The following is a 26,903-nucleotide window of genomic DNA, read 5'->3' as shown; positions in this document are numbered from 1 at the left end:
TTACAAACTGTAATATAAAACTGGTCCTTGTTATCGGCAGTTAGCCTAAGTCAGGGTATGTGTATCCTAGTGGAACTCGAAAAGGATGAATCATTGCAACCCTAACTTTCACTTATGAGATTGTGTCCTTTCTTTTTTCAAAAATCTTTCCACAGTCCTGAAAAACAAATTTAGAAGTAATGGGACATTTTTTTAGAGACCATGACAACATCCATGTACATCTGGGTCTTGGTGGCTAACAGCAGAGATTCTCCAACGGTCATTTTCCCGGCCAATTTGAAGTTCTGTTTTTCGTGATCTGCTGATATCGATTTTCTATAACTAAAAGCAAATACAAGCAAATTATGTTTAATGCAGCATTTTAATTTTCAAAATAAAAAGTGATTAATCTTTACAACTTCTCCCAAACTCCAGCGACTTATGGGATCTTTTCTCACTACTCTGCTCTGCTAATGTATGTTTCTGTACGCCCACCTTTACCCAAAACATCCTACCTTACCAAACAAAAGCTCCCACAGCGTTTATATGACAGAACAAAAGTCAGCTACTTACATTATTTTTCAGCATGTTTATAACTTTACCACATCGCCCCTTTTGTACTTGTCTCCATGATTTTCCTCACACCTGTTGATCCCACACTGCTGGTTTGAATCTGTGCTTTGGATAGCTTTAGCTTTAGCAACTTTGCCTTTGTTGGCTTATTAAAATGTCCATGTTCGCCAGGGCGATGGTGATTTAAGTTTTGTGTTAGGTTTGTGGTTCTGGACAGTTTACTTTGGAAAACTTTATAACTCCAGTTACAATAAAACTTTTACACTAATATTATGTTGGCATTTGGCTGTGAGTGTTAGCACAACTATTTACCTGTGCAGCTGTACGTGTGTTGCACATGAATGAAACAAAATGGCTCATAATGGGACACAGATGAGCCTGACTGGCTAGTCACCGGTCCTGGCCAACCACGCTGGAAACTGGACGATCCCAGCCCCTGGCCAGTCAATCGGTGCATTAAAAAAACTCAAATCTTAAACTTAAACACAAAAACAGAGCAGTGAAAGTGTACCGTGTGGGTCTGAGACCTGTCGTGCACTAAGGACCGGCTGCTCCTCAGTTAAAGGCCAGCAGCCAAAGGACTGCAAAGCCAAAATTATTTGTCACTGCCACAACCATACCATCACAGATGTGCTTGTTATTTTTATGTAATAATGCTTTTTTTTTTAATTATCTCAAACACCATAAATTATGTGCAGACTTATCATAGAAATAGAAATACAGATAGAAACACACGGTGCAATACTTTGATGCATGTGATTTGACTGTTTGAAGCCCAGGAGGCCACCAGAGATGTGAACAAGCACTCACTCACTCACACACACACACACACACACACACACACACACACACACACACACTCATTTAAAGCTGGTCTTATTGATTGTCCTGGTATCATCCAGAGGACTGAATTATGTAGATAAAACTAAACTACCAGCTCAGCCTGCTTTGATCACCCATATCTGCCTCACTCTGCACTCTCACAGGTCAGCAACAAATGACTCATGGATACAGTTTTCTCTCGCAAACACACAAACACTGACTCCTGATATTCATCAGTTACATTTAGCGCAACCATCCACTCAGGGGGCAGTCAGAGCCTCCATGTATTTGCTAAAAACAGCAGGATATGCAACTACCATGCTTATATCAAGCCATTAACAGAACATAGTCAGAGTCCAGTTTCAGTCTTGAAACACGGAGTGAGCTTTATTTTCTTCAGCCACTTATTGCTCCTAAAGCATGAAGGGCATCCTAGCTCTGACTTCCCAAAGCTGCATTTTCAGGTAAAGGCAGAAAAAAAACAGCATATTCTTTAAAAATGACTCACCCAATGTAACAAACGCCAGGGTGATAATGACTGCTGTCATCACCAGAGTGCCTCTTTTGTTTTGAACAGGGAAACGTGGACCCAAGTTCAATTGCCTCTACAGCCCCAAGTGTCCTTGAGCAAAACACTTGAAGCTCTATTTGCTCAACAAATACAGTCCAGTCTACCTAAAACACCGACTTTGATTCATTTGCAGTGACAAATTATCACAGTGATACAAACAGGGGAGAGAGTTAAGTTCATCCTTTCTGGATAATAGCCAACAGCAAAATAGTGTCCATGACTTCTTGTTTTAATCTCTTTTTTAGAAATTAAAGGCAGATTTGACACATTTTCACTACCACCTGTGCACGTTAATATGACGATGAAAACAGAGTATTTACAAATATGCCAAATAAATGTCCTCCACTTACCCTGTAACGCGTGGAAGAAGATTAAGCTCCTTTCAGCCAGAAAACAAAAGGCTCTCTTTTTCTTTCCAGCTATTCTCGCGGCGGTGTTTTGCTCCAAAACAGTTGTTCCCTTATGTAAAATAACCTTCGCGTTAACTCACCTCTCTCTCTGGAAGCAGATGAATGAACCGCTGCGTCTCCCTTGCCAACACATTTGCATAAAGCCCGCCTCTCCGACCCGGAGATTGGCTAGGTTTCCGTTTAAAGGTGGACCCCTTTTAAGTGATTCGACGGAGCCGCATGTCAATAAAACAAAGAGCGCACAACAAGCGCACGAGCCTGTGCCCTCGCGTCCTGTCTCTGTAGCACCGCGTGCGCAGCAGAGAGAGAGAGAGAGCCCAGTAGTGAAAAACTGTAAAGAACAACACATCTCCAGCGAAAACAGAAATACACACGACACATGTTCGTTGTCCTGTGTAATTTTCTGGTACTTCTCGCTCAAATTCGCCATATTTTATTTTATTATTTGTAAACTTTGTCCTTTAGCTCCTATAACATGGTGGATATTTACTTATCGGAACAGACAGGGAACCTGGGCCCATAAGGTCACAAAGAATTAGACACCAGACAAAATAGCAAAACTACAGAACTCTTAACTGTAACACTCATGACAGGCACCTTGAATGAGATCAATCACTGTCACCGTGGAAATTGTTTCGTTGTTAAAGAACGTTACATGTGGTTTTCAGGATTTCCATGTGGCTGGTGATTGATGGTGGTGACAATGGTGTAAGGGTCAAAAGTTATTTGTACACTTCTCATCCTTATTTGTTGCAATCTTGGCTTCGCCAGGAGGAAACATAGCCTATACCATGTCAGAATAGACTGTATAAAAGTCAGATGTCGTTTGTGGGACTGTGACAGAGCGTTCTCACTCCCGAGGCGTAACATTTCGACGTTTTGTCACGTCCCGCGGCGTTCCTGAGGAACGCGAAAGGAGACCTTCGGCGTTCTTATGGTACGCGGCGGGTTATGGCTGGAATCCAGTGAATGACGCTCCCGCGGTAATAGACGTTCCAGCCCTGTATTCCAGCCCTAAACCTAACCTTATCCCTAGCCCTATAACCATAACCTTATTCCTGACCTTAACCAGGACTTTAATGATGTTAAATAGCGTGTTTCTAAGCGATGTGAAGAAAAAGAGCGAACATGTGTAGATTCAGTCCAGACGGTTCTCATATGTCCTCTTTGAGCGAACATGTGTAGATTCAGTCCAGACGGTTCTCATATGTCCTCTTTTTTCCGAGGTTGTCATTTAGGAACGTGGTGGGTAGCCGAAAACGTAATATGGTGACGATTTGTCACCTAGCGTAAAATGTTACGCTTTGGGAGTGAGAACGGGGTTGACTGTGAAGTGAAGATAACATGGAATTGTCTTAATCTGCTTTCTTTTTAATGACCAGCAAACACTTTTGTTTGCAGAAAGATATGAATAGAAATCGATAAGAAAATAGCTTTTGGCTCACTTGCTCTGTGATCCTAGTAAACATGATTTATAGACCCAATCATTATTGTAAAGCCATAATGAACATAAAAGTTTATTTTGTAAATTGTGATCATTAATACAGAATATTATGAAGGGTGGGCTCATTGATTTACAGCTATAGTTACAGTCCCGTTGAGTATGTCACGTCTTTAAATTCAGGCTCATCACACCCAGTTTCAAAACACCAAGATGGTGACTGTAAAAACAATCAGCTCAAAGTTTCCTACCAGAGGTTCAGTATCCAATAATTAAGGTCACAGTGGCTAGGCCTATTACATACGTAGTTTACGGTTGTCAGCTATGATGGAAATGCTAGCGCTAACTAGCAAGCAAACAGTGTCAGATTTTATCTCTTTAATTGAGTTTAAAATGTGTTGCAGTATTACACAGTGTATATACTAGTGCTGTCAGCATTAATCTCATTAAAATGACGTTAACGTCATAACTGCATTAACGCGGCAAATCCGTTAGCAGGTTAGCATGGATTGCCCCGTGCCCGCTAACCGCGCTAACGTATTGATGCAGGCCCACGCACGGTTATTGGTATTAAAGCCATTTTAACGAGATTAACGCTGACAGCACTAGTATATTCATTTTACATTTTATTAATACATTTTTAGTTTATATATTGTAATATATGGAACTATACTAACAATTATTCTTGGCTAAATTCCCGCAAAGCATAAATGGCAACACACTGCACTGTCCAGTTAGAACACCTCCAAATGGAAAATTAGCTCATCTATAAGCAGCTCCTGTGGAAACCAGTTGGTGACGGCACCTCTTCATAATTTTTATTCAATCTATATACAAGACAGTCATGGGTCATGGGTGAGAGTCTTTAAGCTTCTTATTGTTATTGCAACCCTGTCACTGTACACTAATGCCTCAAATCTTGTCCCAGATAGTTACATAATAGTTAACACATGTATTGATTTCTATCATGCCAATACTCTAATGCAGTGTTGTTGTTACAAAGAGAATCCAGACCGAGTGTTTGATTAGAAATCAATGTCAGTGAGCAAAACAGAACTTGTATTAACAGGTAACCTTTTTATTATTTTCCTAATACATGAAAATACATTTAATATTGTAGGTGAAAAAACAAATTCTAACAAATAAAATGTCACAGCGTGATTAGCCAAGGTGAGCCACAGCCTCTCATTTGAGAATAACATAACCTTCAGCACAAGGTTAACCTCCATATCTCTGCAGGAGCACTGCAACACACACTTCTTCTTTTCTGTGGCGTGAGTGTTGTGTGTCCTTCACTACAAGGTAAGTTCTGAAAAACTGTGAAAAAGAACAGGACAAAACAACGTGTTTAGACTTAATTGTGAAATGTTGAACTCCTGGAAAATCTAATTGCATTGCATTGATACCGCTGCATTAATCGTATTAATGCAATCATATAATTGTATAAGTGTTATGCTAAACTGTGCTCATCCATGGCTGTTCAGGTTTCTCATGTGAGATTGAGCAGAAAGAAAGATCTTTTTATCTCTTTCTTGCAGATTTAAATAGAGGATGATGCTGGATTTCAGTGTTAAATTATAATACCATAATATATAAAAATAGGAGCCTAAAGCTTACAGTAGATTATGCTCTGAATGTTAGAGGTGATGTTGGTAAGCATTTGTTCATGATTAATTATTATACTTAATTAATAATTGACAGTCATCTGACAACCAGAAAAAAACATGTAGCACCCAACCAGCTGCCAAGTGGTTCCAAGAGGGCAGAATCAGAAAATTGCAAACACTTTGCTAACTGTGAGCTGAGTGGTAGTAAAACTTCAAAAAGTGTGGCGCAAACAGGAAATAGAGAACATTTCACCTTCAGACCAGTCTTCAGGCCTATGTGACTGGAGATTTTGCAGTTGATTTCACAGTCATTAACCTCCTGCAACCACTCCTCCCCAACACAATATACATTTCATTTCCTTGCAAATAGTGGTTACCAGACAGTCACTGAGTGTTCTCTAGGTCTGTGTGGCTGCGACCTTATTAACTTGACCTACAGCATCACATGTCCAAAATTCCTGTCAAGTTAATGGTGGTTAGTAGTCACATGGTTAACGGTCACATGACTGCAAAACCTGAATAGTCATACACTGCATTAAAAAAAAATAAAAAACAACAACAACAGCCCTTTTGGGTTTTTTGGACTGTATGGTATTTTGAGGGGGGTCATTGTTTTGTTTTTTGTTGCCAAAAGTGACTATATTTTAGGTAGACATAATCCTTGATTAGCTTTTACAAGTAAAGTATATAATCCCATGAAAAATGTTTCAGAAGGCACTAGCACCACACAGTCGAGGAGTCCAAATTAGTCACTACCGCCAAGTCCTTAACTTTACCCCCTTATTACCATTACCCAAGCACATCAATTTTTTTTAAATCACCAACCATACAGTTTTGATGGTACAGTACAAGGCCATGATTTATACAAAGTTGTCTTTTATAGTATAAAACATTTAGAGCTTTAGAGCTTCCAGATTATAAAATAAAGCCAAATGCATGAGTGCCTTAAACCTGCATTCTGTCTGAAGGCCAACCAAAGGTAACAGCTACAAAAAGAGTTCTGGTGGAAAACAGCTTTCTGACTTGACTTGTCAGAACTTGTTGAGTTTATGGGCTCAGTCACCAATTTTGAATCATATTCAATTCAATTCAATTCAATTTTATTTATATAGCGCCAAATCACAACAAAAGTCGCCTCAAGGCGCTTCATAGATACAGAGAAAAACCCAACAATCATATGACCCCTATGAGTAAGCACTTTGGTGACAGTGGGAAGGAAAAACTCCCTTTTAACAGGAAGAAACCTCCGGCAGAACCAGGCTCAGGGAGGGGCGGGGCCATCTGCTGCGACCGGTTGGGGTGAGAGAAGGAAGACAGGATAAAAGGCATGCTGTGGAAGAGAGACAGAGGTTAATAACAGATAGGATTCAATGCAGAGAGGTCTATAAACACAGTGAGTGAGAAAGGTGACAAGAAAGGAAAAACTCAATGCATCATGGGAATCCCCCGGCAGCCTACGTCTATTGCAGCATAACTAAGGGAGGATTCAGGGTCACCTGGTCCAGCCCTAACTATATGCTTTAGCAAAAAGGAAAGTTTTAAGCCTAATCTTAAAAGTAGAGATAGTGTCTGTCTCCCGAATCCAAACTGGAAGCTGGTTCCACAGAAGAGGGGCCTGAAAACTGAAGGCTCTCCCTCCCATTCTACTTTTAAATACTCTAGGAACAACAAGTAGGCCTGCAGAGCGAGAGCGAAGTGCTCTAATAGGGTGATATGGTACTACAAGGTCATTAAGATAAGATGGGGCCTGATTATTTAAGACCTTGTATGTGAGGAGCAGGATTTTGAATTCAATTCTGGATTTAACAGGAAGCCAATGAAGGGAAGCCAAAACAGGAGAAATATGCTCTCTCTTTCTAGTCCCTGTCAGGACTCTTGCTGCAGCATTTTGGATTAACTGAAGGCTTTTGAATTAAACTGTAAGTTTGGTTTGTAAACCTCCTTCATACCACATTTCAAAGTGGAGGATTATTTCATGCTAATTGGCTGTGAACTCGTCAGTCACCCGTCTTTAACCATTTAGTGTGCAGTTTAAAAGCCTACAGCAGAAACGTTCATCCCAAGGCTTGAAAACGAGATGTTACAAAAAGACTTTTGCCCTTGGTCATTTTTAGGAACCTGATCCAGGATCTGCAGTTTTTACACTCCTGCATTCACAACAGCACTAAGACTAACCTCAAAGATAGGAAGTGTAAGTACGAAAGTCCACATTGGCTTGCCTGAAACACCAACCAATCAGCTTCATTGTGTTCAGAGACCAGGCTTCATAATCAAGTACCATTAAACTTAACTTGTTGGCACTTGGCTGTAGCTTTATTGTTAATGTACCAGCAGGAGAGTGATATTCCTTTTTTCAGCTCTCAGCAAGAAGGCACACATTCCCCAAAATGTCCCCCAGCACTGACCTCAACGCTAAGTCTCAGGTCCTTCAATCATTTTTCACTAAGTATTTTAACAAAATCCCATCCTTATTTTTCCAATTCGTCTTTCTGTCTTCCTCTTTCTTCTCCTCCCTGTAATTCAAGTATGTATTATTGAAACCACATTAATTGATATGAAATGAATCTCTTGCCCTCTAATTGAAATATGCTTAATTGAAAATGGCATGAATTTAGTATGAACCTCCCTCCCTCCCCTCTTACCTCTATGAATATTCATGAGTGAACACATCCATCAGCAACAGAGAGTTGCCATGGGAGACAACCCATCCAGCCTGTCCTCAGCCTCTCATCCCTCTCTGCTCCCTTTCATCTCTCCTGTCCTCTGTCACCACTGATCTCCTCACTTTGGCACTGTTCAGTGTTTGCTCAATTCCTTCTTTCCCCGTTTATTCTGTTGACACTTCAGAAATAAAGTCATTTTAACTATGACAAAATTTGATCTATATATATATATATATATATATATATATATATATATATATATATATATATATATATAGAGAGAGAGAGAGAGAGAGAGAGAGAGAGAGAGAGAGAGAGAGAGAGCAGTGTGCTATTATAATAATAATCAAAGACCTGAAAGATATATTACATGTAAATAACCGCAGGTAGCTGTGATACAGGCCCCTCCCTAATTCAGCAAGAACTGATGGATTCAAAATCATGCTAACTGATGGGCAAGTTTGAGGTTGTCTGTGTGTGAGGTGAAGAAATGTCCTGTAAACTGTCTAATTGACCTTTCCACACTCCACAAAGGACGCCCCCCACCCCATGCACCTCCTGCCTGCCATTCCCTCCCTTCTCCTTTTCCCTGCTGTTGTCTTCTGTCATTCAATCACTCATTGTTTTGTGAGGAGAATCACAACTGGAGGTCTTGTACTTTAGAAATAATTTTCCATCCGTCTTTTTCAGCTTAGGCATTATCCCTATCCCAGCTGTCATAGAGCAAGATGGAGGGTACAGCAGGTCACCAATGTGTTGCAGGGATAACACATAGAAACAGATAACCATTCACAATTAGGGCCAATTTAGAATCACAAATTAAGCTAACCCTATGCATGTCTTTAGACTGTGGGAAGAAGTCAGAGTAGCTGAAGAACATGCAAGCTCCTCACAGAAAGGGGCCAGTCTGGATTCAAACCCAGAACCTACCTGCTGTGAGGTGACACGACTAACCACCACAACACTGTGCTGCCCTACACTAAATTATGTTTGAAGTCTTTATAGTTTATTAAAGCTTCTGAAGCGCTCATCAAATGATGAGTGACTACTAAAGATGTTTGTCGCTGAAAAACAAAAGTACATCCAGCCATCTTTGCAAAGAAAACATTTGAGTTTTAGTCGATCAGAGGGATAAAATTTTCCACCAGCTTTGATTTTTTTTAGGGTTAAGTATTAAGTCAGGGTTTAGAATATGAGTTTGTGGTGGTTAAACTTGGGGAATTCATGTCAATCTGTGTCCTCACAAAGATAAAAACTAATATTTTGGTTACTATCTATCCCCTACACATGGTGGGTAGTTGTAAGACTGCACACCTTTGGAGCAGGAGACGCAAGTTCAATACATGCCCGGCAGCAGTATCCAGTAAGGATCCTGGATAGACCCCCATGCTAAAACCAAGCCCTGAGATGGTCACGTCTGCAGCCTCGGACACAAGCATTTCACTGCATGTTGTTCTCTGTATGATTGTGCATGTGACGAATAAAGACAGCAGTCTTTCTTTTCTATTCAAAAATGTAAAAAAGCTATAGAAAGCATGTCTTTGTAATAAAGTGTGGCTCACTGATATACTTTCATTTTTCTTTTATTAATACTTTTATTCAGAGAGGTTTGGTAAACACATGGAGTGATTTGATCAAGCAGTAAGAACTTTTTAAATTTCTTGAAACTAACCCAAACACACAGATTCGTCCCAAGTACCAAAAATTACACTCTTCCAAATACAGACATGAGGTTAGCTCCAAAAGCAACGTTTTTAGTTTAATAGCTAATTTAAGTTAATGGACCAGATTCTTTAAAGCACACAGACTGAAACTTTTAACTTATTAAAGCTTAAAATTCACAGTGTGACAGCTTCGATGGACAAACTGATACCAACAGACGTGTCAATAGCTGGCTGGTGTCTGCCACTTCCAAATGCCGTGCAGCGTTTGTCCTGGCAGGCTATCTAAGAAGTCCGAGCTCCAGTTTTGTTAAATAAAATTCGATCATTTTCGTTGAAAGTCCTTTATTGCTAAATTAGTGCCTGTGTCTGTGAGATGCTCCTATAGAGTTGATGAATGCAACTTGCTTACTAGGTTTGTGAGCATTAGCTAATAATTTAGCACCCCAGCCTCTCATCCATGGGGGCTCAAAAAGAAACTGTCACGATGGCTGCTTCCATGACAGAGATCAGTGCTCAGGCTGATCTGTGTGATCAAACTGACTCAGAAATCACATCATGCTAATAGCTTGTTGCTGTCTGTCTGTTGTTACATAATAAATTCACTGGAGCTTTTCCTCCCTGGGTCTCAGTCCAGAGAGAATAACGACTAATTTCAATGTCAACTTGCGTCGTCACTGGGGACAGGCCCTGTTGAGGCTATTTCTGCACACTTTCACTTGAATGATGCGTCGCAGCTTTTTACCATATGGAGAGAATCCATGTCAGTTGGCTCAGTCACATTTCAGTCTCAAATACTTGTAAGAGATGTCGCGTCACTGATCTATTCAAGTCTACACTTAACCACTGAGTAACATATGACAAAATAGTAATTGTAGATGACATTATAACTTTGGTTTTTCTGCATAAGATCCATATTTCTTATTCATCCTCTCTCATTGCCTTTCCTTCTTTCCTCCTTCTTCTTTTTAATCCCCTTCTTACAAACTCTCAAGGGTGACAATGAGGGTGTGCGAGAGGGAGATGATGAGTGTCTAGGAGACATAGCAGCTAATTACCAGCACTGATGATTAAACACAGCCTTGAACACTTGGTGTGTGCGAGCGTGTGTATGTGTGTTTCAGTTTTTTATGGACTGACGGGGCAAAGTCATTGTACTTCACACAGCGCTCGACAACTTTTACTGTCACTTTTTCATGATTCAAACCTACCGCTGTGTCTGCAACAGGCTCCACTGAGACGAGAGAAATCAGATTTCTCTCGTCTCCTCTTTAGACGACCCTCGGTTTTTTGCTCCTTGTTCTCCTCCTTCCTTTTTTGTTTTTGCTTCTCCTCTCCCGCCTGTGGCGATGTAAAGAGATTACGGAAAATGTCTTGAGATGGCCTCTCCATCGCAGGTCAACTTCTGCCATTTCATTTGGCTCTTTAGACAGAAACTGTCTGCCGCAGGCAAAATGACTTCAGACCAATAAAAATGCACTCTGTGTGCAGAAATGCACAACATCTACAGAAAAGGGGGTATGTAAATAAAACATTATTATTATTACTACTTATTTTTATTTATTTATCTTAGTTCAGCCTTAACATTCCAGATAGTCATGAAGTGTGTCGGAGTTTTTTTAAAATGAGCTGACTGAGAGGAAAGCTAGAGATAGATAATGAGACAAATCGTCTCATCGTGGAAGTATATTCATTCAGCCCACAGTAAAACCTGAACGTCTGATCTGCTAATCCAGCATATTCCTCTGATATGCTAAAACCACTGGCTGCATATAAAAGATCACCATAGTTTCCAGGTATAATAAGCAAAGCTAACGTCTATGTGCTTCTGTAATCTGTGACTGTCCTGATCAGTTTATGGTCTCAATAAAATCTCACAAAGACTGTATAAATGGTGGACATAGCCACCATGACATCACCCACTGATTTGGCGCACCACATTACCAAGTCTCAATTTTAGGGTTTTGGCCATCACCATGTTTGCATTTTTACGGGGTGGTGCTAAGTTTTAAGCTAACACTAGCAAGCTTGACTAAGATTGTATAAAGCTGGAATTGCTACTGCCTCTTTTGCAGGTTACAATCACAGAGTGTATATAAAACACGGACAAAGCCACCATGATGGCACCAACTGGTATGCAAAGGACCTAAAGCATCAAGCAAAGTGTTTCTGGCATCACCGTGTTTTTGTTTTGAAACCAGATGAGACAAGCGGTGGGTTAATGTCACAGAGAGGGACGCTGCACGGTCATAGGCTAGTGGCTCAATCACCTAATAAGGCATACCCTGATTTAGTTGTGTTTAAACTCTAATGGGGGCCATAGTGTCAAAAAACAATCATGTATATTCAACAAGACTTGAAATTTTGGCACCAAGGTTAAAAATCATCATACTGTAAAGACCGGATGCCAACCTCCTTCTGACGAGGAAAAATCAGTGATTGCATTACCTTTTTTGCTGTTGGAGACTGATTTCAAGTAGTTGCAGCAGCCAGTTGGTGACCCAGAGGTTGAGCAATTAATTGCCATCCAAATTTATGCAGACAGGTTAAGAACATGCTGCAATCAGTCTGTGCCGAAGAGCACAACTCATCTGTGATGTGTCTCTTTACAACAGGGGCTTGACTGAACCGGCTGCCAGCTGCTTGCATTCAGGTTATATTCCTATATGAAGCAAGGTTGCCAGGTAACTATGTTACATATACTGCAGTCCTGCAGCAATGACATCGCTGTTTGTGGAGGAAATTCTGAATTTTTGTTTCAAATCTGAATACAAGAAGTTAAAGTAATTTCTGCGTAAATAGACAGCAACAGATTTGTGATGTTATCATAGTAAACTGACATATTATCTCAAACAGATTGCATTCAATTGTCAACTTGGCCTCATTCAATCACAGACTGACTCCATCTTGTTGCTGTTTTTGCCATTTTATTGCCATCTTGATGCATCAAAGTTGCTGTGAAGATGGCAGCTGGCTGTGAGTGGTTGCAGACTGGGTCCCAACCCTCAAAATAACCGTTTCAGAGGCAACAAGATTGCAAATTCACTGCAACAGTTTGCAACCACTGTTTTCCCTGAAGTAGGAAAAAAGGCTACCAAGGACATCTTTTGTGTCCCCTGTTGGCAAAGTTATTGCCTGCATGAAAATTAAATGTATCCATGAGTGTATTATAGTAAGATTCCTTAAAAATATGTACTAGCACTGGTCTTAAAGTCCACATTCAGTTCTTTCACTGAAACTTTCATCTTGGCTCTCTTTTTTAACAGAAAGCTAACGACTCTCACCTCTCAAGACCTCTCTCTGTTGTTAATGACTCTGTCTTTAAGCCGACCAATGGATGTACCACCTTGGGCACTCAATCGTTAATCATGAGGGGACAAAAAGGGAGCAGACAGAGAGAGATGAATGAGGGGCGAACGCGTGGCCATGGGGGTGGGTGGGTGATGATTGGACAATGACTCCACTCCAGTGACTTAACATGGAAAGAGGAAAAAGGCATGATCAGAGAAAAAAAAAGAAGGAAGAGAGCAGAAGGTAGTCTGACAGATCCTTAATTAGCTGTGGGATGGAGCAGGGGAGGAAAAAAGAAGAGGGAAGGAGGGAGGAAGTAGCGTTATCACTGATCAGACATGACATTAAAACTACATGCTTAATATTGCGTAGCTAGGTAAGGTGCAGGTTTGCATTATGCCACCTGAAAAGCTCTGACTTGTAGGGGCATGGACTCTACAAGACCTCTGACTGTGTTGTTTGCTTACAGAAGCTTCGTAATGTGAAACTCGGGGGAATCTGGAGGTCAAGTGAGTCACAAGCCGTGAGCACATGCTTTCTGAATCTCAAAATGATAAATAATAAAGTACAAAATGACCTGAAGGTGATCACTGTCCCCATAACCTCTTCAGAAAAGTGTTTAGTGAGCTCACTTTACAAAGAATGCAGGTTTAAGGCACTACTGCATTGGCTTCACCACATCCTATACACTGTCCACGGTTGTATGTGGAAAAAGTTACTAACAGGCAGCTAGCATGAAAATGGTAAATAGAGTGGTACTTAAAAGGAGCATTCATGCACTCCTAGACAGTATTACAGCACTTTATTCTATGCCTTTTAGTACTACTTCAAGCCGATGCACTGGGGACTTTATCTGGTCTTTAAGTCTGATGTCATTAGCCAATTCTGGGCCCAAACTCCGCTGCAGGTCCCTAAATCAAATGATGCCGCACGGCATCACTGAGAGTTAAAAACTGTCTAAATTCTTTCATCTGTAATAAAATGATCAGCGTTCTGCTCTACCAGGTGTAACAATTAAGTTTAACATCCAGGCATCCATGAAAACAGAATTTATGTAATTTAACGGAGTCAGAAGTTAGCAGGGAGTTAGGTCACTAGTTTCCATCTAAATATAATATACCGTGTTCTGACTGAGGGATTTCCGAAACAAATTAAAACGTACAGCTCTGCTATCACTTCCGACATAAATGTAGACAGGAAACTAAACAGCAGTGACGTTTGTAGGGTTACTGAAGTTTGGCTAGCTTGTATATAATGATGTGCTAGCGACACAGCTATATTAGCATAATTAAAACAGTGAATCTGGAGAATGAGCGCTAACCTTTTTCCAGTCAATAAAAGTTAACGTGAGGGTTCCCGAAGGGAAGTGAATGAATAGTGGCATTGTAAAGCGCTTTGGGTGCCTTGAAAAGCGCTATATAAATCCAATCCATTATTATTATAAAAACACAACAGCCTTATTAAACGCAAAGTAGTTTGGGCCCGGAAGCAGGATTCATCACGTCATCACTTAAAGACTGGATAGGTTTCGGTAGTTTGCCCAAAGATTCTTCAGCATAGAGATTTTCCCAGACTGGCTCTGGTAATTGTTTGTCATTATGACGATAAAACTAGCTAATGTCACCGTCCCAAACGTCAGGCACTGACGCAACTCCTACGTAACGTAGTTACAGTTTAGACTTAGCAGGTAAACTTTTATCCTGTTGCTTCAACCACTTGTAGCAGATGGCTGTCCCTCCCTGAGCCTGGTTCTCCCAGAAGCTTCTTCCTATTAAAATTGAGTTTTTCCTTCCCACTGTCGCCAAGTGCTTTCTTAAATTGCCATTATTGGGATTTTCTCTGTAGTATTGTAGGGTCTCTACCTTACAACATAAAGCACCTTGTTGTGACTACTGTTGTGATTTTGCACTATATAAATAAAACATAATTGAACTGCTTGAACAGAGAAGGAGATGAGCCACTGAGAGGTCTGAGGAGAAACACTAACCAGGCCATCCTTAACTCCTGACTCTTTTTTTTCTTCTGATAACAGATTTGTGTAATGAATAATATACGCTATGGTGACTTTGACATGCACTATGGACTGGTTCAGATTTACAGTACAGATTTCAAACAGCACTTCACAGTGACTGACACACTATAGGGCATAACAAATTTTCTAAGTTGACTGTTTGAACACAGCCAAAGTAACGTTCACATGAATGCCAGGGTCCAGGTTTCCCATCAGTTAGTCCACTGGGGACAAGGCTGGGATTGGGGCCATCTTCACTGGCAATCACACTGTTGTCAATTATCTGTTTCTAGTGCTTGTTAACGTTATTTACAATTACACTCATGAACTATAAGTAAAAGACGGGCGTAGCTTCCCGGCCCAAGAATTAAACCCAATGCAGGCGCCCTTAAACCTGCATATTTTTACAGCTGACATTAACATGGCTGACACTTCTCTGGTAAGTTTATGGGCTCAAGTCATTAGTTTCAAGTCTGTTTGAACACCACGTGAAGATAAATTTTTAGAGTCATAGATGATAATATAATAATAATAATAATAATATAATATAATATAATATAATATAATATAATATAATATAATATAATATAATATATATAATATAATATAATATAATAGTCATAGAGTCATAAATGAGGATTGACCAGGCTGTGTTCATTGGCTAATAACTCATTCACTAATGAGCACGCAGTGTTCCTCACACATTATTAGGTATTAGGTATTAGTTCCTCCTACGCCGAGCGGCGCATCGGGCAGCTAGTGATCTCCATCGATGTCGGTCAGCAGCGACTGCTTCAGCTTCGTCCCAGGCAATGTCGACAGTTCTCAGGTCGTCCATAAATGTTCGACGCCATGTGGTCTTTGGTCGGCCTTGCTTTCGCTTGCCAGTTCGTGGACGCCATGTCATGGCAATCTTAGCTGGGCGATGAGGGGGTAGGCGTAAAATATGTCCCGCAAAGCGAAAGCGTCTTTCTGCAACAACATCGGCTAATGGGCGGGTGCCTGCTCTTCGTAGGACCTCCTCATTTGTTATTCGGTCCCGGTAGGAAATTCTCAGGATTCGCCGCAAGCCACGTTGTTGAAGCACGTTCAGGTGTTGAATAGTTGCACTTGTTGAGCGCCAGGTTTCACTAGCGTAAAGTGCAGTAGGGAAGACGATAGAGTTCAGTAGTCTGATCTTGACCCTCACATTCAGGGAAGTCGAGTTCCAAATAGGTTGGAGACGTCGCAGGACACCAACTGCTTTCCCTACTCTGGCGTCAACATCCCGATCAGAGACCCCGTCATTCGAGATGATGCTGCCAAGATATGTAAAATTCTCCACCTCTTCAGCACGTTGTTGGTTGATCATGACAGGAATGCGAGCACGTGCATAGCCAACTCGGAGTACCTTGGTTTTTTTGGCGCTGATTCTTAATCCAACTTTCGTTGCCTCCCTCTGCAGGGCCACGGTCAACTTTTGGAGGTCTTCCTGAGTCGAGCCCAGCAGGGCGATGTCATCTGCGAAGTCCAAGTCAGTGAGATTACGCGCTTCGTGCCAGGGCACACCGATGCCAGCTTGGTCAACTGATCGTCGCATGATGAAGTCAATTACCAACAGGAAGAGTAAAGGGGATAGCACGCATCCTTGTCGGACGCCAGTATTGATCTTGAAGAAGGCTGTGCAGTCGTCATCCGTCCGGACGCAGCAACGGGAGTTGGAGTAGAGACAACGAAAGGCATCTACAAACTGCTGAGGGACTCCATAGTGGCGTAGGATAGCCCATAGAGTCGGCCGGTGGACGCTGTCAAAAGCCTTCTCGAAGTCAATGAAATTAATAGAAATCTTCTTTTGGTATTCCAATGTTTTTTCAATGATCATGCGGAGGGTGAAGATTTGCTCGACGCATGACCGGCCACTCCGAAACCCAGCCTGCTCTTCTCGCAATCGTTCGTTCACAGCGTATCGTAGCCGATTCAAAAGAGCGAGGCAAAACACTTTCCCGGGTACCGACAGCAACGTGATGCCCCGCCAGTTGTTACAGTCACCCAAATCACCTTTTCTTGGAAGTTTGATAATGGTGCCTTTTGTCCAATCATCGGGTACATGTGATGTTGACCAGCAGGCGTTTAGGAGTCTTGTAAGGGCGGCTTCAAGATGGGGTCCACCATGCTTCAGCATTTCGGCGAGGATTTCGTCCAGGCCTGCGGCCTTTCCACTCTTGAGGAGTCGGATCGCTGTCTTGACTTCAGTGATGCTGATTTGTCCGATATCGACAGGAAGAAGAGTTTTTTTTTTTTTCCTCACACATAAAAAATACTTTTTTTTCCTACTACAGTGGGGCAAAAAAGTATTGTCAGCCACCGATTGTGCAAGTTCCCCCACTTAAAATGATGACAGAGGTCAGTAATTTGCACCAGAGGTACACTTCAACTGTGAGAGACAGAATGTGAAAAAAAAAATCCATGAATCCACATGGTAGGATTTGTAAAGAATTTATTCGTAAATCAGGGTGGAAAATAAGTATTTGGTCACCTCAAACAAGGAAAATCTCTGGCTCTCACAGACCTGTAACGTCTTCTGTAAGAAGCTTTTCTGTCCCCCACTCGTTACCTGTATGAATGGCACCTGTTTGAACTCATCATCTGTATAAAAGACACCTGTCCACAGCCTCAAACAGTCAGACTCCAAACTCCGCCAATGCCAAGACCAAAGAGCTTTCGAAGGACACCAGGAAAAGTATTGTAGACCTGCACCAGACTGGGAAGAGTGAATCTACAATAGGCAAGCAGCTTGGTGTGAAAAAATCAACTGTGGGAGCAATCATCAGAAAATGGAAGACATACAAGACCACTGATAATCTCCCTCGATCTGGGGCTCCACGCAAGATCTCATCCCGTGGGGTCAAAATGATCATGAGAACGGTGAGCAAAGATCCCAGAACCACACGGGGGGACCTGGTGAATGACCTGCAGAGAGCTGGGACCAAAGTAACAAAGGTCACCATCAGTAACACACTACAACGGCAGGGAATCAAATCCCGCAGTGCCAGACGTGTTCTGCTGCTGAAGCCAGTGCATGTCCAGGCCCGTCTGAAGTTTGCCAGAGAGCACATGGATGATACAGCAGAGGATTGGGAGAATGTCATGTGGTCAGATGAAACCAAAGTAGAACTTTTTGGTATAAACTCAACTCGTCGTGTTTGGAGGATGAAGAATACTGAGTTGCATCCCAAGAACACCATACCTACTGTGAAGCATGGGGGTGGAAACATCATGCTATGGGGCTGTTTTTCTGCCAAGGGGACAGGACGACTGATCTGTGTTAAGGACAGAATGAATGGGGCCATGTATCGTGAGATTTTGAGCCAAAACCTCCTTCCGTCAGTGAGAACTTTGAAGATGAAACAAGGCTGGGTCTTCCAACATGACAATGATCCAAAACACACCGCCCGGGCAACAAAGGAGTGGCTCCGTAAGAAGCATTTGAAAGTCCTGGAGTGGCCTAGCCAGTCTCCAGACCTCAACCCCATAGAAAATCTGTGGCGGGAGTTGAAAGTCCGTGTTGCTCGGCGACAGCCCCAAAACATCACTGCTCTCGAGAAGATCTGCATGGAGGAATGGGCCAAAATACCAGCTACTGTGTGTGCAAACCTGGTAAAGACCTATAGTAAACGTTTGACCTCTGTTATTGCCAACAAAGGTTATGTTACAAAGTATTGAGTTGTATTTTTGTTATTGACCAAATACTTATTTTCCACCCTGATTTAAGAATAAATTCTTTACAAATCCTACCATGTGGATTCATGGATTTTTTTTTCAGATTCTGTCTCTCACAGTTGAAGTGTACCTCTGGTGCAAATTACTGACCTCTGTCATCATTTTAAGTGGGGGAACTTGCACAATCGGTGGCTGACTAAATACTTTTTGCCCCACTGTATATCAAATGTATATTCTTTTTTTCTGTCATAACCTGTGTTCTTACCTGTTTTTATACCTCAATTTCAAATCTCCTGAATGCAGAGGAGACCGTGCCTTTGCCGTTGCTGCACCCAGGCTATGGAATACTCTCCCTCTTCATATTCGCGCGTCAGATTCCATTCAGTCTTTTAAATCACGTTTAAAAACATATTTGTTTGATCTGGCATTTAAGGCGAATTAGGGAAATTTACATCTGGCTCTGTATTTAGATTATGTAATTATCTTATATTTTATATATTTGTAATTTATATTTTAGTGTGATTTTATTTGTACTGCGATTTTACTGGAAAGCACTTTGGTGTACTTCGGTCTTAAAAATGTGCTATATAAATAAATTTTGATTGATTGATTGATTGATTTTTTCCCATATGTTCAACTTAGAACACACTCAGCCTGTTTTTCAAATTGCTTTTCAAGTGTCTCCACTCTCAATTTCCCTCAATTCTCCATCTAGTCAGCTTTGATCGCCACACCTTTCTCTGATTCTTTTGTCGTTTCGTTTTTCCATCTTCTCTCCACATGTTCCCATCTTATTTCCAATCGCTTCATCCCTCTCTATCTCTTTGTGTCAGTGAGACATGGGTGTGTCCAGGGATTGGCAGCTGGCAACCGACCCCATCTCTGTCACCATGGAAACTGGGTCAATTTCTCGGTAGCCATGGCATTGAAGCAGCAGTGTGTTTCCCTGCAACAGGTGTGTGTGTGTGTGTGTGTGTGCGTGCGTGCGTGCGTGCGTGTGTGTGTGTGTGTGTGTGTGTGTGTGCGTGCGTGCGTGCGTGCGTGCGCGTGCGTGCGTGCGTGTGTGTGTGTGTGTGTGTGCGTGTGTGTGTGTGTGTCTCGGATTCAGTGACATGACTGTGCAAGTTGGGGGGATTCTGGGAATAGACAGGCCCAGGAGATGAAAAGCACACATGTGAACAGGTGTGTGTACACATGCACGTTTTTTGCTTGAAGTTGTTAAATGTGTTAAAACATACTAGTTATTATTATTAACAGTTATTAATTTTATTAGTAATAGTAGCACATCTTTATTAATGATCATCAGCTTTTTCTTTGAACACTAAAATTCAGCCTGACTTTTAACTCAGTATCGTGTCAACAGTTCAGTCTGCTGGTGGTGGTGTAATAGAGTGGGGGATATTTTCTTGGCACACTTTGGACCTCTTAGTACCAGTTGACTTTGAGTATTATTGTTGACCATGTCCATCCTTTAATAGCTATGGTGTACCATCTTCTGATGATAATGGTCACTTCACAAAGCTCAAACCACCTTAAACTGGTTTCCTGTGAGGTCACTGCAGTCAAACGTTCTCCACAGGCACCAGATCTCAGTTCGTGACCAAAATATCTGATGAATTTTTCAAGCACACTGTGAAAACTGGGCCATGAAGAATGAAGGCAGTTGTGTTGTTGTACCTAACAAAGTGTCCAGTGAGTGTATACACGATAATTACCCAATTTACTTAATGGCTTTAGGACCTCATTAAATACTTTCCCAATGGTTAATGATCTTAAATGCTAGTTCCAAACTCATTTGATACATTTTGATGTTTCTATTTTAAATTATATCTTAAATATTACTTAGAGTAAAATAGATAAATTTGTGGGATCAAACGGTGAGGGTGTGCACCAATAAAAAAGAAAAAACTTGATCGCACCCTGAACTTGCTGTCTTTTAAGCATTGATTCTGTTATTGCAATAACAATCAAAAAGCACAAGTACATTGTAACAGCTCTTTCATAAGCGCTTCTCCAGAGTCCAGAGAACAATCTGGTTCATCAACCAAATCTTGTTCATCTACAACACTGTTTTATCCATTAGGAAGGAGGCAGGAGGCAGGAGGCTCCGGTCCATTCGCACCAGAACCTCTCGCCATAAGAACAGTTTCTTCCCCTCTGCTGTTGGACACATGAACAATAAACGTACGACTGTTCCCACCACTAACACATGACCCTATGCTGTGTTCACTGCATCATTCCATGTTTGGCACTGATCACCACCTGCACTCATGTATATATCTTTCTACGTAGCACTTTAATTCTTATTCTCATGTATATATCTCATGTATATCTCATGCATATATCTTTCTACGTAGCACTTTTAATTCTTATTCTTACTTCTATTTTTTTCATGCCTATTTAAGCGCAATTTATGACAGTATGTTTGCACTGAAGCACCGCAGCAATTTCCTAATGTTGTTAACCTGCTCAACATTTGGCAATAAAACCCTTTCTGATTTCTGATTTCTGATTAGTGCTGATGATGATAATTCCCCAGCAATCCAAGTCTTTTTAATGCTTCTTTGATGCAAATGAAGAGAACAGAGTCATACTTGAGAAGTATTCTTTGTATCTCTGTGCCCAAATTTCATTAGTGTGATGAGTACCACCCACCGAAACACTGCAGCAGGCCGAGCACACCTCCATTGCAGGAGTAATCCCCGGTGACGGCAGCATCTTCCGAAAAGACAGAGTACACCTCCACACATCCAAACAGCTTAGAAAAGACTTGAAGAACACAACAGGGAGCCAAAGGCACTGACCCAACCTCCAAACTCCCCAAATCCCAATCCAATCAAGCTTTCGCAAGATGCGCTGAGATTAGCTCGCTCCACTGAGGCCCCATCCCAAAACCTACAACATCCTAGTGCCAGACACAACAGGACCCACATCTGTGTCGCAACAGGTAAGAGCACAGGGGCGACCTACGCAGTATTAGCAAGCTGGTTGTAATGTTGAGGTCAATCACGTGGCTAAATGTCAAACATGCAGACTACTGGGGCACGCTACAATTTACTGATGTTCCCTGGATGCCTCACAAGCTGGCTATTTGTAAATTACTATTGAAATGAGCTGCACTGTTGGACTGAAAGAGCAGCAGGTGATAGGGAAACACCACTGCTACCGCTAATGTTGCAGTCCAACAATGGTAACTCACTGTCACCAGTTCTCTGCTTTTCACACTTGCCTCAGAGTGGTAAATGTACAAAATAAACCTCTGACTCTTACCTTTTGATAAGGTAAACTTTAACATCCAAACAGAGAGATGTACTTTTTGATAGAAATAGACTATTAACACCTACAATGATTGTATTTGTATGTTAGACTGCTTCTTTAGAACCATTAATGGCCTTTCTTGTAACAAAAGCTAGAAATATTAAAAAATGCTTTTTTTTTCAGTTCCTGAACTAATGTTACAGCACCATTAGCTCAACTAGCTAGCTTTTTAGCTAACCTTGCAGAAGAAAACCCCCCACAGTTCTCTGCTGACAAACTTAAATCTCTAGCACACATTATTACTTTAAAGAGCTTTAGTGCTCTATGTTTTACATTCCTTTAACAGCATCATTGACAATACAAATAACTGAGCATTAGCAGTGTAATTAAACCATGGCAGAAACTCCACTGTGTGTGTAAGAAGCAGCAAGTTGTGGTGGCTAAAGGTGACTGCTATCAGGAGGCTACCGGGCTACGGCTGGAATCAAAATGTTGGATGCCTTAAAGGGGATCACGATGCGGGAAGGTATTTTATTACAATAGAATCATGTGATTTAAAAATCCTAAATTAAACTGTATCTATTATTTCAAACACTTCTATGGAAAAAAAAATGTGGAAACGTGCAAGAAGATCATTTTAATTTCCTATCCAGCATATAGAAGTTTTCTCCCCTTCTGTACTGAAGCCCTTTCCGCTTTCTGGTGCTCTTTACGCCATCCACTGCCCCTTCTTTGTTCCAGCCATGAATTGACTTTTGTCCCAGAACAAAGTTGGAAGTCTGTTTCTATTCCTGTGGATAGAAATGTATTACAGCAGACAGGGAGTGATGTATGTTATAAAGACCCTAAAATAACTGCCGGGGTAAATTTAGCTCACTGTTGGCACAGTAGAACAGAACATACATGGGCCAACATATGTGACTGTGAGTTAGGCTCCTAAATGAGCTGCGACTCTGAAATTACAATGACAAAGATAACAGGTGGTCATTTGTGGTTTGTTTGCATGTGTGTGTGCAGAGAATGAGGGCGAATGTGGCCGAGCCAGAGGCGAAGGTGACAGGGATTTTCACTTCAAAGGCAGGCAAGAGCACAGCACAGATTAAAGCACGGCAGGAATCAAAGAGCCTCAGGCGACCGGCAACACACAGGTGTCTTCCGTATGCATGTGTGTAAGCTTGTTTGTCGTGTCGTAGAAGAGGGACCCGTCCTATTATTTACCTCCGATCTTAGAACAACCTCTCTTGGTTCATGCACTCTTTGTTTTCCTGTGAAATTTAAGACTTTCAGGAGAGGAGAGCAGAGGTGATCCTCTGTGGATGTTCACAGGTGAAGCAACATTCAAGCATCCTTTATGAAACTGTTCCATTTTCCACAACTGCAAGGGAGATTTTGGTCATCCGAGGGATTACGGCTGTTGGTTGAGTACCTTCCATTTTGTGGTGATCTGACAGACAGCAGTGCCACAACGCCACAGGGGCGCTCAGTGCTCTCGTGTTATCCAAGTGGTATCAGTACAGACTAAAACAGTATAACACGAAGAACAAGGTGTCGGAACTGAAGCTGCCCACGTGCAATCCTGGCACTGACATGTGAACTAGTGCTTTTTGCACAAAAAGTAAAAAGAATATCCTGCTGCTCAACGTTTTTTAACATTATACTAATGCATTTACACAGAGCAGATGGCACGGTAAAAACTCATTAGAAATTTGTTCTGGTTCTGCCAACTTGTTGGATTTTGGGAAGTTTAACAAGCTTAAACTTCCCAAAATCAGGGCTGACCATAATATTTTGGGGCTTTCTTAATATGACCAATTATAATATAACCATTGTGGTAATTAATTTATCGATATCTTTTAACTAAGGGGACAAATTAATAGCACAAAAACTGTCAAAGGAGACATTTCCACTTGATTGTATAAAGTGACAAAACAATCAGAAACAAACAAAACACAAAGGGATGTTAATATTGATATGTCACGTTTATACTGTTAGCTTACAGACACACAGCTGTATACTTCTTACAGAGGGAAATGATTTATTACATTTAGATTCATGCTGCATGGTCACTGCACAATAAACTAAACCTGCCAAGTTACTGTTACAATAACCCAAACAGGCGCATTTCTCTATCATTGTGTCTGCAGCACTGCTGTGATGAGGTCAGAGTGGAAATTACAACACTTCTGTATCTAATTTCAACTCAACAAACAGCTCAGTGCAAGTTATCAAGTACCTAATGCTAAAACACGAACTGTCTGTATGTTAGATAAAAGTGCAAGAAGACCAGATGAATATAAACACACTTACTATTTATTGTGTGCTGGCTTACTGTGGAGATACTGTAAAAAACAAAAGCATGCAATTTCTATAGTAAATGGTGAAAAAACAGGAACTTTTCTCCCTTTTAACTGTTTCTCTCTTATAATGACTTTGGTGTAGTATGAGAGGCCATGGGGGAGATCTTAATCAACTGTAAAATCCATAAAAATACAAACTCCACAATTTAAGCCCTCCACATTTTAAAATCCAGTTTGCCGGATTGGACTCCTTGCCGGGCCAATTCTAGCCCCCGAGCCTTATGTTTGACACCCCTGCTCTAAAGGGCTGCTACTCCCATCAGGTCAGAGTGAGCACTACTGCTACTTAACCCTTTCATGCATAGTGGTCACTACAGTGGACAGCTATTCAAAGGCTGTTTTCTTGTATTTGTGTCAGCGTTGATGTATACTTGCACATAAACACAACACAGTGTAAATTATTTATTCATTTGTCAAATTCATAAGTTAAAAAGTATGCTGTCCACCTAAGTGGACACGTAAAAAAACTCTTTTAAAAGTACATGTTTAAAAAAATAAAGTTCAAAAATCTTTTTTCATGCCTAAAGATGAATAAAAATACTTAATAAAGAATCCTGATTGAGGTTGTCATAATTCATGCATGAAGGGGTTAAGGGCAACATCAGGAAGACGGGGCTGAAAAAGGTGACTGGGTTCGTAGTGATGGAGAGATAAACAGCTGGATCGTAGCTTCTGCTCCACTGCATGAGGAAATCAGAGGGAGGAAAACCTCAGGCACACGTGGGCATTTGTCCTGGATGGAAAGACGTTAAGAGAAAAGAGAGGAAACCACTTTGGATTATTGACATTTACCTTGTTTCTCACATATTAAGTGAAGTGTGCAAAAGTGGCATTACGGAGAGGGAGAAATAGGGCGAGCAATTGTACACACACTCTCTGAAGTGCCTTACCCTAACCTGAGTGCTAACCATGTACAGCCATTAAAGCCCCCCTCCCCTACCGCCCACCCGCCCAGCGTGGGCCACAGGGCTGAACCTCTCAGCCTCCAATCGCTGCCGGTCACCGCTCTCCACACACCCACTCACCACTCCACCGCTGAGGAGAAAAGTGTGTGAACTCCATTTACTGCCCCAACTGCTAAAGTAGTATCATGCAATGCTCAAAGTGTCTCATGCTCACAATGTGCCGGGAGCAGAATCCATCAGCGTGACACCCTCCCCTCTCCCCTGCCTTTGGCTGTTTCCCAAGTACACATAGCCATGCGCATGGGTAAACACACACGCACACAAATACACTTACATAGGCTGGCAAATGTCTGCTTTAGCACAGGCAGCCATAGCAACACGGTCAGCAGCGTTCTTGCTCTTTGGCTTCGGTGAGCATCACAACGAGGCCTGGCGGCATTCGAGGCGCACTCACGCACAGGCACACATGTACCCACCTCTACACACACACACACACACACACACATGCAGCCAGTGTTGTTTGATTTCTGTGTAATATTTCTGCTGGTCTCAAAGGGGATTTGGTGTCTGTCTCAAGAGGAGGAGAGAAAAGTCATGCAAAATAAAAGGGATTTATACCACTGCCATCTACAGGTGAAACACTGCAAATGCAGCTTTGTGGTTTGCTGTTTTTTGGATTCGCATGGAAAAATAGAAAGGCAAAGCTTACTCTGTGTCTGTTATGCTTACTTTTTGATCATGCATGATTAAAATGTCCAAATGTACTGTTGTGCCATTGGGTTGAACAGCTGACAACTATCATGGAAAACTACAAAAGCACAAACACCACAATACTGTTTAAGAAAGCACATCTGATCAGAGTTTTAGTCTGTTTCTATGAATTATCTCAAATATCAGCAGGAAAACTAATGCATTAAAAAAATAATGCACTGCACTGATGGTCAGAGTAACACCTGGCACGCTGTCTGTGTTCCAGTTCTTGCTAAAAAAGCTTCCAAAACAAATCATAAAAACTGTTTGTTTTTGCTCTGTGTGCAGGATTGTGGTGAAACAGCAAAAGGAACAAAACAGCAAATTCCAATAACATCATCACATGATGCTGCCAGAAGATTTCTGAGTCTGATCTAACAATTGATGTTTTTCAAATTTCATTACTATGCAGGCACATGCTGCTGGACACTTTCAGCACCACAGTCAGCAACAAGAAAATGCACTGCAATGAGCACATGTGACCACTAGAGGGGAGTGTGAGTTCATTTTAGGAGCATTTAGACTTTTTAATCCCACACTTGGGATACAGCAACACAAGGGACACAAGAAACTGGGCCCAGTCCCATTCACAAACTGACCCCCTCTGAGGCTTTCCCAATGTCAAACCATCAAGTGCATGAGAGCACTGTGACTGCGATTAAGCATGGAGTGGCAGTAGACACCTTACCAAAAAACCAAAAACAAAACGTGTGTAGCAATGTGCAAGTGAAAGCTGCACGAAAAAGTCTTAGTCTGTCCATTTTTTATCCTAGTTTAAATTTTAAACATCCAATATGGAAACTTCCTCTTTTTGGGGGAGGGGGGACTTTTTATTTAGTACTTTTTTTGGTAATAAACAACCAAACAAGCAACATATCAACATTCTCTGACATAAGACCATTTAA

The 26,903-nt window shown here is 41.4% G+C and overlaps 1 protein-coding gene and 1 long non-coding RNA gene across 2 annotated transcripts in view; both read right to left on the bottom strand.

The window, feature by feature from the left end:
* LOC113015008 (visinin-like protein 1) overlaps positions 1–2,462 on the bottom strand; it is a 34,016-nt gene extending 31,554 nt beyond the window's left edge. The window contains exon 1 of the mRNA XM_026156899.2: positions 2,296–2,462. The gene's annotated coding sequence lies outside the window, so the exon portion shown is untranslated. The remainder of the gene's footprint in view (positions 1–2,295) is intronic.
* A 21,484-nt stretch (positions 2,463–23,946) lies between these two features.
* On the bottom strand, positions 23,947–25,802 carry LOC145423673 (uncharacterized). The gene is made up of 2 exons (XR_013904732.1): positions 25,583–25,802; positions 23,947–25,076 (listed from the first exon to the last, which is right to left on the bottom strand). It is a non-coding gene; the product is annotated as an uncharacterized LOC145423673 (long non-coding RNA).
* Between the last annotated feature and the right edge of the window lie 1,101 nt (positions 25,803–26,903).

Source organism: Astatotilapia calliptera, chromosome 22 (assembly GCF_964374335.1).
Source record: "Astatotilapia calliptera chromosome 22, fAstCal68.1, whole genome shotgun sequence".
Lineage (NCBI taxonomy): Eukaryota > Metazoa > Chordata > Actinopteri > Cichliformes > Cichlidae > Astatotilapia > Astatotilapia calliptera.
This window is presented reverse-complemented; position numbering and strand designations above follow the sequence as displayed.